The sequence below is a fragment of the Limulus polyphemus genome, unplaced genomic scaffold (genome assembly GCF_000517525.1).
Source record: "Limulus polyphemus unplaced genomic scaffold, Limulus_polyphemus-2.1.2 Scaffold97, whole genome shotgun sequence".
Lineage (NCBI taxonomy): Eukaryota > Metazoa > Arthropoda > Merostomata > Xiphosura > Limulidae > Limulus > Limulus polyphemus.
In genome coordinates, this window is record NW_013665707.1 from 226354 (window position 1) to 240412 (window position 14059).

Here is a 14059-nt window from a genome sequence, read left to right on the forward strand (position 1 = left end):
CATTAAATTATAAATATACCAATTCATGTGAATATGACTGAAAAGGGGGTGTCTATTTACTTGTGACCACTCAGTGTAGATTCACTTTAACTAACATCAAAATAGATTTCTGTGAAATCATCTATGTATATATGTATAATTTCTAATTAGTACAGTCTTGTTAAATTTATAAATATTGTTTCATATATTTAATTCTGGTTTTCTTGTCTAAGTATCTCATCACCACAGTAAAGATAATAGAACTATTGTGCGAAAAGATATAACATTAAAATCTTAAATTTGTACGGTTCAAAGTACGTTCTCTGTTAACTGACAAAAGATGTATTTCAGCTATCATTGTCGTTGCATGATTACAATTGGACCACGATTTTATAAAACGCTGCAGGTTTCAGGAAAACAAAACAAAATGTAACATAGCCTATATAGAGAATACTAGATTGTTAGTTAGAAATATATTTGTATTTAAAACTTAGATTTGAGATTAAAGACTAGAATAAATAAGCCTAAAAACTTTAAGAGCTGTTTCTTATTTAATGACGTGTATATATTTTACAGCTTATATTATTGCTTCTATTTTAAAAAGTATTATCATCAATATAGAATACGAGAGTTAGTACTGCTCAAAACAATCTACAAATTATCACGGAGCTAATATCTCTTGATTATGTTGCATACTGTTAACAATTAACAAAGGCGATTGGACAGCTTTTACCAATGACATACACATCATCTGTTACAAGACACCACACTTTACTTACCATGACTGGAGCATGACTTATTGCAAATCTTTTTCTGGGTGGCCTGGTCTCCGAATTTGATCCACATTTTTTTGTTTTCCAATGCTATTAAGTATAGATGATATCCCCATCTTAGAAATATTAAATCTCCTATCTCAACATATCTTTATGATCTGAATATATCAATAGGTTGTTATATACATTTCCAAAAAGCAATCCGATTTGGTAGATCACATTAACTACAAAATGCCAGGTTATGTCAAAACGTAGGTAGTACTACTACATTATGTTCGAAAATCTGAATAGAAGTCTGTTTTAGACTGAGAGAACATAGCGTTATATACACAGAAACAATATATCCCTCTCAGAGTGCACGAACTTCCCATGTCAATGCGGTGTCATTATTATCTCTAGGAGGTTAGGGAGAGCTTAATCTTCATGTATTTCTAAAGTTAAACACGAGAGTGTTACCATAAAACCAAAAATATATCTCCACCTCTACTTCCCATAAGAAATGTCCGCAAATACCAAAGTAGGATACAATCCTTTAGTGTGTGTAACTAGCGCGTGGAATATGATCAGCACTACATTAGGTAGATTTCCTGTATGTGAAAGTCTATAAGTGCTCTAAAAGTGTGTAACTCTGAAATTGTCTTGAAATTTTGGTACACAAAACAGTGTAGCTTTGTAGACTGAAATAGAAAAGAAAAAATGGTACAATTAAAATCATCCTTCATGATTAATGCAGTTCGAAAGATAGATGTAAAATGAAACCTTACAAAAAGCAAATTTAAATGAATCCTTTAAAATGATGTAATCAAAATAGATTTTATTGTTTGTTTTAGAGCAAAGTCACATTCGGCTATCTGCTGTGTCCACCATAAGGAATCGAACCCAGCTTTTTGACGTTGCAAGTCCATATGCTTACTGGTGACCTTCCAGGGAACATCAAAATTAATTAAAAGAAAAATACATTTTAAAGCAAAAGACTTTTAACAAAGACAAGTATATGATATTGAAAATAGACCATTAGCATCAGCTATAATATATAGCTACCTACATACGAGAACACCATACTGAACAAATAAAATACAAACAATAGCCCTTTAAAATACAAAATAATAAGCTTATGACGAGAATCATAAAATGCAGCATCTAACAATAAAAAGTAATACCCTTACAGAAAAAGAAGGTCATGGCCATGGTATTACATATCATACAGAAAAAATCATTCGACAAATGTTATAATGTTAAATGTATAATACACTCTCGATCTACAGAAAATAAACCAGTTAAGGCAGTTCTTGTATATACAAAAATGCAAGACAACGGCAATGAAAAAATACAAGAAATTGAAAAGGCATGCCCTTTACTTTTGTGAATCACCCTTCAAGACATAGGATAGGTCTGCTTAAATTGTAGGTTCGATCAAAACATCTATCCTCGAGTAACATTAAATCTGTTACTAACTGAATCATGATTTTAAAATTGAATAATGAAACTGGACATAAAGTACATTTAAAATGGACAATTTTTATTATCACAAAAAAACACAAACACATTGTGTGATCTTATTATTTCTTACATGGAAAAATTGCTATTACTGGATCTTCTATATTCAACTGTTCAAATTCAATCCATGTACCAGATTTTCTAAATCCGGTGTCTTTTAGTTTGAAAGAAACTTGGTATTTACCCAGAGTGACTAGTTATACCACATGACTGGTCATTCTCATTACAACATAGATACGGCTGTAACATCTATATATCATCTGAATTACCACTGGAGAACTTTACTGCCGACATCCTTTAACAATGTGCAGTATTGCAGTAATAGTTCCCTTGGTAGAGCAGGCATTAGCCACTCGAGAATGAAAAAGGAACAAATGTAGCTAGAACGACCACGTGTTATATGTAACCTACACGTATTATTTGAGGCAATACATATACTTTAAAGTGTGTTTATACGACACCAGAAGAATCAGATATTCGTGTGGACCCATAACTTGTTTTTTATTGTTTTTTTATACAACTTGTCCCTCCTTTCGCAGTTGGATGAGAAGGCAACAGGATTTCGTACATAGCTATATAGGTAGATTAAAATACAAAGGTAAAAAATCCTAAGAGTTTTCTGTGTATCGACATCATGGATTCGTTACTGTTTATACAAACGTAGAAGAACAATAGACACACTTTTGTATCTACCCATAAGTTGCATAATATCATGAACACAGAAAAACGAAGTTGACATGGACCGGATGTTGGACACGCCATGAATATAGCTAGATCTCTCCTGGAGAGTGAAAGAGGTAATTTGCGTGTGATGATCATTAGGGATTACTTCATCAAGTGCACTAAAGCCTGTCCATTGTTCGATAATTTAGCACAGTCCATTGATTATATGTTGACTGAACAACAGATAGCACAATTTAGAGCCACTGGGGAAATCTACATGTACAAAAGGGCTAACTTCAACATCTGGTTATGCAAAGAAGTGTTAGGTATGGCAAAGATGCACATTTCATGGTACACATTCTCCTCTCCATTCTGATGGTTTGGGAGAATTTGTAATAAAAATATCAAGCGGTGTTTGCAAAGTGTTATCATTCTGACCAAATCAACTGAAACAAATAATTCTTGTATGTTAGAATCGCATATTGTGCGACAAGCAAAATTGATTAGCTGTTTGCCAAATATGCTTATGTTTGGCTGAGAAATGAACTTTTCTGTGATTATGTGTATGGTTTGCTCCATAGAGTAGCTGTACCACAGTGTCCATAAGAATATATGGACTGGTTGAGGGCTGCGTTAGTTAATGTACATGAGCCTGTGTGTCAGCAGTTAGGAAAGATCACTATATGGCAGGAGAGATGTTATGAAAAAGCAGTAAAGGAAAACAATATATTTGAGTGTAGAAACTGAGAGTACTGTTTTATGGTGAAGAGGAAATGCTGGAAGTACTTATTTGAGAATCTGAGGAAACGTCGTTAGAGGAGCTGCATAAGACCTCTGATGATAAGCCAAGACACCAATTATGACTTCCTAATTGATACAACTGGAATTAACATGTAGATTGTACATTAACTGGTAGACTGATTTAGAAAGGGAGTTGCAACCCTTACTTTTGAGCTATTGATCACAGTTTTATGATGAGATGTCTATGGGACAGGAGATGATAGCTGCTCAATCATAATATAGTTAGGACAACACTTGTTTGTTTGTCTTAGAGCAAAGCTACATTTTGCTGCATCCACTGTGAAGAATCAGACTCCGGATTTTAGCATAAACGTATTGGCGTCCCACCAGAGAAACAGTTAAGACAACTAATTTAGTAGAGATAATGCTCAGAACGTGGACAGTGTTTACAACTAAAGATGCTTTATTGGAATTTAAAAACTAAGTTGAAAGGGCTTTATGATTCTTACCTTCTGAGCTACTGAACAATTTCCAGTATAATGTTTGTGTGATGTCTTTCTGAGTGGTAGCTCAATTTCTGTGGAGCAGACCACATCTTAGATTTATAAATAGGACAAAAAATATTACTAGACATAACGTCTAGAACATTTTCAGTTAGCAGGACTGAAAACAGTTACTAGGATTTCTAATGCATCTGAAGACTGAAAGGACTATGTAATCTTTGCTTTCCAAGGGCTCAGGAGGAATTTTGCAGTTAAAATTGGCATGATGTTCATGCGACAAACCACCTGAGATTACGTGTAGGTTTGTTTGTTGTTAAGGGCAAAGCTACGCAATGGGCTACGTGTGCCTTGCCCACCGTGGGTATCTGAACTCGGTTTTTAGAAGTGTATAAAACCTATGCAATGCTTCCATTAATGGCCAAAATTTCCGACAGTGGCACCAGCTTTGGTTCTGGTACACACTGAACAAATTATTGTCAAGCTCAGCCCTACACTTGGGCTATGTGCTAGCGAGAGAAGAATAGAAGAAAGTGCTGGGGTTAGAATGACTCCTCCAAGTTGGCTTCAGAACTTCACCAGGTCTGAGCAGAACTGTATAACTATCAAAGAAGATCATCCGTATAACCACCTCCACCCACCAATGATCTACTGTCACCTTGGTATGTCTACTGTCAGAGATGCGACATCAATTGTAGATGAGCATTCCTGTGTATAATATACCACACATTACTATTATTACTTAATTGCATTTTATTGCAATTTTTAGTATTTTTTGTTGTTTTTAATTTATTAATTATAGAGTTATCAGTTAAAATTATTATTTGGAGATTTCGTGCATTATATTGAAAGGTTAATCTCTTGTTTAAATTGTTAAACAATTTCTTTTTTAAATGTACTTTAATTTCCTTTATATTATATAGAGTTATTTTAAATTGATTTTCATTGATCAGGCCTTTATTTCTTGTAAGCATAGATATGCATGCATCTATGTTTATGGTTACTTCGGTTTTACGTAAAGGAATCTTACCAAGTTGAATTTTTTTACACACAAGGCTGGAAAAAATAATGCAAGCACATCAAGTGGTAATTAAGCTGTGCATTAAATTATTCTATAGCATCAAATTTGTCTGCATACGAATATTAGATAATTGTGTTTTTTTCAGAGGAAAATTCTAGAAATGTCGAGTTAAAAAGGTCTGTCAGATACTCAAAGAGAGAAGACTGTAAGTGAATCATTAACTTGGTTCTCGGTGCCACAAAACATCTAAAATAATGAATACATTCCGAGAAACAGTGTCAGCGTGGATACCGAAAAATAAAATCACGTCACACAAACATCGCAGTGTTCGAAAAAGTGAGTTGATAGTTCGTGTTAGACAAGTATTAACACAAGTAGTGAGATGAAAATAAACAACTGCAGTAACAAAAATGTGCGTAAATCTTAAAGTAAGCTTACAACAACAAATCCATGTCAAAAAATTGGTTACCATGGCAGGTCTTCCATTCAGAAACTTCTAATAACATTAGAAAATGAAAAATTCCGAGTAAAATGGCGCCAAAAACATAAAATTGAACTAAAGATCAACAGAAGAATGTGGTTTGATTAAATGAAACCAACTTTTATACTTCTTCCAACAAATATATGTGTTTTTGTGTGTATTTTATACAATGAGTTTCTATTATATGTTTTAAATAGTTATGGTTGGAGTTTGAACAGTGTATATTTTTATAGTCATAACTTGGGTATGTAAAACGACGTATTTCATTTTCTTTCTATTTCTGTGTTATATATAGTTTATGAACATTTTTTGAGATAAATATTTTTCATTTTATCATCTTTTAGTAAACTTTATTGAAGGTTAACAATTTTGTATTTCTATGTGTGTGTATATATTTCAGGACACTGTGTATATAAGTATACAGTCACTGAAGGTTTTTTTTCAACTGTATTTATAAGTAATATTTTATTCCATGGAGTTTAGTGCAATTGTTTGTATATTATGTATAGTTATGTCTGTGAATTAGTGTAAAGGGGGTACTCGTATCTGAGATAAGAGCTTTATTTTAAACAGTTTTGTATGTGACTAATTATGAGATATATGCTCCATCCGTGTCAGAGGATTTCATTAATTTATTAATTCTTTATTATGTACGTTTAACATTGTAACTCAGTGTTGGATTTCATATTACTCATATTGGCGTTGAACTCAAACAACTCTTCTCAGTTAAAGTGTTCTAGTTGTTGGTCATGTTGTCTAAGTGCAAGAAATAAGATACTACAAGAACATGGCTGATCGGAAATGTTTGATTTTTCACTATATTTTTTTAAATCTAGCATTTAAGGTTAGGGGCGACCTGAACATTAAGAAGAGGTGGATGCTTGGAAAAGTACCATGTTTTCCTTCTCCATTATTTTAGAATGGTCTGGTGGGTGGGGTGCTCGACTCACAATCTGCAGGTCGTGGGTTCGAATCTCCGTCATTTAATATGCTCGCTCTTTCAGGCGTGGGTACATTATAATGTGACAGTCAATCCCTCTATTAGTTGGTAAAAGAGTAGCTTCTGAATTGGGGATGGCTAGCGCAGATAGCCTTCGAGTGACTTTGCACGAAATTTCAAACCAACCAATCCCTTACTATAGAAAGGTAGTTTAGTTTATGGAAATATTCATTTTTCCCCACAATAACTACGCACTTTTACAGGACTTACAAACTTTCACATATAGAAAACCTGCCTTGTTCAATACTCATCTTATTTCATAATCTAGGCATATGTCCCACTTTGGTATTTTTTGACGCTTCTCGTGGATTATATTGGAAGATATTTATTTCCAGAACTTGAATCTACTTTCTCGAATAACATTACCAGGTTCAGGTTTAAGTTGAGAAATGCCTGGAGGTTCTTAAAGTATTCCTACTTTCACTTGGGACAGCCAAAGACATGTGTAGTGCCTGCACTCTGCGAGAGATGGCGCTACTATTTTTGTACATATAATGTCATCCTCTGTCAGTCCAGGACAAAATATCTTCAGTATCTCTTTAAAAAACGAGAATTATCACATCTCTTTCTGCTTTATAAAAGCATTATCTAAACATTTTGTGCACTTATCTTTGACTCGTTGTCTGAAAAATACAGACTGATTTTCTTTCTTTGATACTGTGTTCAGTCTTGTGATTTTTCTAATGTTTGTTTGTGTTTTATTGCAAAGCTATAAAATGGGCTATTTGGAATCCGTCCACTGTGAGGGATCGAACCCCGGATTTAAGTGTGGTTCGTCCGTGAACTTACCGCTGGCCCACCAGGAGACCTTTTCTAATGAATATTGTACTCATACGAGCGGATATATATATATATAATTCTAATACTATTAAATACATTAATTGTCCATAATGTTTCGTATATATATATATTGCCACAACAAAATCATTATCTGTTGAGCTTCATTAACAATTTAATCATTAAGTGTGTTAACCAGGTGCTCACATCTACTGCCCAGTCATTGCTTTTCCAAATACGGGATATAATGGATTAAATACTGACTAAGAAAATATTATTCTTTTCTTAGCCGAATTGATTTTAAAACATTTTCACATTCTGAAACTTTCGAGAATAACATACAAATACACTTACTCTGTGTGCAACGAGAATACATACAGCTGACCACCAGGTGTCATTCCGTTCAAATCAAAGAACACTGACTTTACGTTGAACACATGGAAATTGATAAAGTTTTGAATAGCTAGTGTGTGCCAGCGATTTTTTAATTATGTCGGTTGAGCGTTAAAATCACTTCTTGAATTAAAGAAAATTTATTGATAACTGACTTTAGAATTATTACTGTCAGACGTGTCTTTATTACTGTAAACTCATATATTTTATTTCTATGACAGTCAGGGGTTTTCATAGTGTGCAGCTGATCACAAATTGTGCACCTGTAAAAATATTTGTGCAGTTGAAAATTCACCCATATAAGTCTGTTAAAGTGGATAAATATTAAATAAAAAACATATTTAAGATTATAAAATTGCATTCCAGAGTTGATAAATAAATGTATTTACTAGAATATTCTTCATTTTTTGGATCATTTTTATTAGGTATTTATTTATGAGGTGCAATAAGGCGTAATAAATTAAAAATGATGGAGTTAAAATATAATTGTGCAGTTGAAAACAATTTATAGTAAAAGTTCTGATAACAGTCATAAACGATTATAAACATTCAATATAATAATTACTTGAAACACCAGATAAAATTCACGAAAAAACAAAAACAAAACATATCACCCAGAAATGCTTAAACTCTTTTGTATAAGTCGCATACACGTAATTCCATTATGTAGATAATTTCGAATTCTAAGAAGGAAAAAACAAAACCAAAAAAGGTTAGTGTGGCTGATACAAATATATTTTAATATTTAGACAACAGATGCCAGCACATACTGTATAGAATTGCGATTACTCTGTTGAGCAATGTTGTGTTATCTTTGACTATTTTTTTGTAGGATGAATTAAAACAAAACTGAAAACCAGACAGTCCTGTTGTGAAATAGACAATAACAATAGAGTCTGATTGGTTGTTTGTAAAAGGCTCGGAGGTGAGAGATTTTAAGGCGGTATAATCAGTTAAAGCTCTTTGACCAAGTGGAAACAAGTTACTACTTTTGGGAAGGGAAGTAGCGGCTGAGATCAAGGCATTATCCACGAAATGTATCCGCCCTAGGGTTGGAAGCTGTAAACTAATTAACTAACCAGACAGAATATCTTTAAATATTTTACAACAAAACCGCTTGGTTATGTAGAGGTTGATCAGAATAACTGTATTAATAAAATACCATAGTTTTAGAAATATGAAGTTTATTCTATACATTCTTATATGGCGGCATAGCATGACATGTGTAGGTGTGTATGTGATGCCATATATTTTGCGTAGTTTTTTATTCGGTACAAGTTCGTTTGTTTTAAAGCAATGACACATTAGGCTATCTGATGTGTCCACCGTGGGGAATCGAACTCTGGATTTTAGCAAACCGAGGGGCATTTAATACAAATTTTCAGAGAATTAATAATACATTAGTAATATAAGTACTTCATAGAATGAAGTAAAAATACGTTGTATTTTCACTGAAAATCAATATTCTTAAGCCCTGTCGTCACTGTACCCCCCCCCCCCAGTGGCTCAGATGTAACTTTGATGTTGACGGCTTATAACACTAAAAACACAATGTGGGTATACTTACCCCCCCCCCCCCTTCTTCCACTGTGACTCGGCGGTAAGTCAAGTGGGCTTATGATGCAAACAAACCAGGTTTCGATACCGGCGGTGGTCATAGCACAGGTGGCCCGTTGTGCAGCTTTGGGCTATACAACAAAGAAACAAAGTTAAAAAAATATGTGTCACTTCTTAAGTTCAAATTATTTTTTGAAAATACCAGCACATGTGTAATGTGTGAGAAAATGCCATTTATCGGTGAAACAAAAGGAGGTACGATTCAGCTGTTGAGTGAACAGAATTGCACATGTGTAATGTGTGAGAAAATGCCATTTATCGGTGAAACAAAAGGAGGTACGATTCAGCTGTTGAGTGAACAGAATTGCACATGTGTAATGTGTGAGAAAATGCCATTTATCGGTGAAACAAAAGGAGGTACGATTCAGCTGTTGAGTGAACAGAATCGCCCATATTGAATGGACAGAATGACCCACTAGCAGTCTGGAATAGTAGCTTGAGGAGGACCGTAAAGTTTATGAGAGCGACTTGATGACTATGAGTGCAATAAAACAGTCAAAGATTGTTCGAGTTAGTCATAACAACAGCTTTGTAGTAAATGTCTGCCTAAAATAAGAAAGATGTTGTAAAACTCAGGTCAACAGTCGTTTGTGGCGCCAAGGTTTAAATGTTCCTGTTGTATAAGTAGTTTCGTCCTTCGTGATCATGGCATTCCCAGCGCCAGGTAAGCGGAACTGTATTGTGTACACGGACTAATAGTGCGATCGTGTATAAGTGCAGCTAGTGAAAATATACGAGTTAATATTACTTCATGAATTGGACATAGCACTAACAGGGTAGTTTAATTAAACACTGCGGATAATGCACAAAATTTACATACTTTGAGTAACGCAACAACGTAACAAGGTTTATTACCTATGATTCAGTAACAGCGCAAACAAAATAACAATTCTTGAGAGGGAGGAAGAGGTCAACGCTAAACCTGACCTTCCCTGGTCCGAAACATGGACCGAATCCTGATGAAGAAAATGAAATGAAATTTCTTCCTAAAAGGAAAAAGTAGAGGCAAAAAAAATTGCGAAGAAGAATTGATAGAACCAGAAATAAAAATAATCAGTAGCGTCGACGTTTATTAAAAAATTTGATATTCTGTAACCCATCTTAGTCTGTACAGGTGTTTTCTCATGATGCATACGATGATTCATGGAACGATGATGTAATATGCATCTATATGAACTGATTTTATTAGTTTTATTTTCACTTAAACTGGGGATATTTATGTCTAATCATTAATTTAAATTTAATCTACTAAATTAAATTAAGTGTTTAGTCTTATGAATCCCCCTGGTTCACATAAGATGAACTTTTAAAGGAACGATAAATAACACATATTCAGTTTGAATATTTCGGATCCAAACACTGCAATAGCATTATATAGACGAAACACTGAACTGAGATTCACAAGTCACAAAAACAGGGTCCATATATTATACAAAACAGAGTCGACAGGCCACAAAAAACAGCATCCATATGTTATACAAAACAGAGTATACAGGTCACAAAAAACAGCGTCCATATGTTATACAAAATACAGTCGACAGGTCACAAAAACAGGGTCCATATATTATACAAAACAGAGTCGACAGGCCACAAAAAACAGCGTCCATATGTTATACAAAATACAGTCGACAGGTCACAAAAAATAGCGTCCATATGTTTAACAAAACAGAGTCAACATGTTTCAAAGACATAGATGTGTTAAAATCGCAACTTAAATTGCAAAACAAGTGTCCTCTCACAGTCTTAAATAAAACATTTACATCTCTAGAAGATCAATCGCGACCTGAAGGTACAACCAACGATTAAGAAAAACACTTTTTTTTATCATGTTATACCATATATACCCAGGCTCTCACATGCTATCCCCCCAAAAACAAACGTGGTTAAAACGACTAAAGGGTACAATATGGATTTCGATGCGAAATTTTCCTTCATAACAGCAAGAAAACTAGGTCAAACTGTATCGCATAAATTCGTTGACAAGGCCACTTCAAGATCCTTGAATCAAATTACATCTAAAGACTGTTGTAATTCTTACATTGGAAAAACCGGTTGACAAGTAAGTATCTACAATATTAAATGAACATTTCAAAGCCCTTTCCCATCTGTTTGAGCATACGGTTCAAACTAAACACTTGTTTGTTTTTTCGGATGTTCAAATCACAAGCAGAGAAAATAATACAAATAGAAACAAAATCAAAGATCCTCTCTTTATTAATGAACAAAAACCGGGCATTAACCAGTATTCGAGTGTAGAATTATATATAATTTAGTTTTCTCTATTTAACAATTGTGTTTGATTTGCTTTTACTTTGTTGCGTAGCGATGTAGTATCGCTTATCATACTATAGAACTTAACAGGTTCATTCCATCATTCAACTGATGATGCTGGGTAAATCTAGCAAAATGTAGTGTTTTTTTTAAAGACTAAAATAGGTTTTTAAAACATATTACTTGGTTTATCCATAAACAAAGCTTTAATTTTCATGTTACAAGTTCTTCCTTTGATTTAACTATATCGTAAAGATATAGTATATACAGTATACAGAACAAAGGGCACAAGATATGCATCACAGAGCGTCCACAGATTCTACAGAACAGAGTTCACAGACTATACCGAACAGACTCCACGGGTTATAGAAACCAGAGTTCACAAGTTATAAAGGATTCACACATACGTAATAAGGTATACAAATCAGGGCTCAAAGTTATACTGCACAGGGTCCAGAGGGTACAAAGAATGAGGACCGCAAGTTACAAAGAACAGGACCAGCAGTTTATAAAGAACATGTTATACTGAAGAGGCACAGGACAGGTAGACTATTTGGCGCCTGTCCTGTGAAAGTAGGTTTTCTCGGGGATCTCCAGTTTCCCCCAGAATAAATTCCCCTGCACTCTTCGATTTTCTTATCCCAGCCATGGCATTGGATTTATATATCCCACTTACAAGGTGACCCTGGGTCACATGATCCTTTTTTTTCTCAGCATAAGTCTAAATCCTTTTCAGAATGGAGATGAAGAGAAAAAAGTTTTCTGAACACCCTCGTTGGATTCAGTCCCAAACCCTTCGCTCGTTTAAATCTAAAATTACTATTATATATATATATTTGCTTTTGGCTTCGTATATCTTCGCCCAGTTGCAAGAGAGAACCCCGTTTACAGGGAGTTTATTGAGATATGCTTTATCGAGTGTTGTCATCTTGCTTCTTCTCATCAACGTCGTCATCAACCTTTGTCTTCTTCTCTGCTTCCTGGACTCCTGGACATCTGCCATATCTCCAAACCAACCAATTGGAAAATATGAATTAACTCTGAAATGTCTTTTTTAAATTTTTATTGTAAGAGAATCCACAAGTAGTACAGATCAGAGCTTACAGATTGTACGGTCCCGGAGCTACAGGTGTGTAAAATAGAAAACCCACCAATTGTATGTTTTCACCCCTGAAAATGATGGGATACTTCCGACACAATTCAGGCTATCGGGTGTTTTTAATTATAGAGGATGCGGTAGAAAGTTTTTATAGAACGATTATATTAAACAATATATGTGAGATTATATCTTTACGGGTCACTGCGAGCGGACAATAGAACGGAAATGTCTTCAAAACACAAAATACACAGTTTGAAACAACATAAGGTAGTTATTTATTTCTAATAACTTTACACGGACTTACTTTTGACTAAGAATAATCAGAACAATGGGTGCAGTTTAGTAGAATATAAATGTAGTAATCATCATCTTTTATTTTATATTATGAACAGGTTAGTTCTATTTTCGTATGTGGATGGCAGTTGGTAGTGGTGGAATCCGATTTTTTTCTTTGCCCCCAGTGGTACAGCGGTATGTCTGCGGACTTACAACGCTAGAAACCGGGTTTCGATACCCGTGGTGGGCAAAGCACAGATAGCCCATTGTGTAGTTTTGTGCTTAACTTCAAACAAATAAACAAACTTTCTTTTTTTTTCCAAAACGTTGTGTGTGCGTTGTATAGCAAAGCCACATTGAGGTATCTGCTCTTGTCCACCGCGGAGAATCAAACCCCGGATTTTAGCATCGCAAGTCCCTAAACTTACCGCTGTCCCACGGGGGGTACTAAAAAGTAGGGTCCAGAAATCGATATTATATATCAACTGAACGAATGTACGACATTTTCAAAGGTGGTTATGGGACAAATAACATTACATAATAATAGCACTAATAAACGTCTTTCAGGGATAAAATTACATTTCATAATGTAAGTTAGCTCTTCACAATAGAATAATTTTTGTTGTTGTTTTATTCTTTCTGTAGAAGCGGCTTTGCTGTTGTTCTGACTAGCCTTTATTTACATCAAGCATGCGATGAACAAAACACAAACTTTAAATAAAGCTACATGGTTTGCTTTGGCTAGCTGTAGACGGCAGACATGAGATGATTATTTGTGTGTCGCTGACTGAAAAAGTGAGAGTCATTCAAATCCATACAGTCAGTGCCTCGGGGCTGGACCACGTGCTCTCGCGGCATGTGTAGTAAACACATACCACCTTCCCTGAACCAGCAATTAGGGAGTTTCTATTGAAAACTGTAGGGCTAATTGCCTGGTAGGTGCGCAACCATAAAACCTGCCCACAGACCAA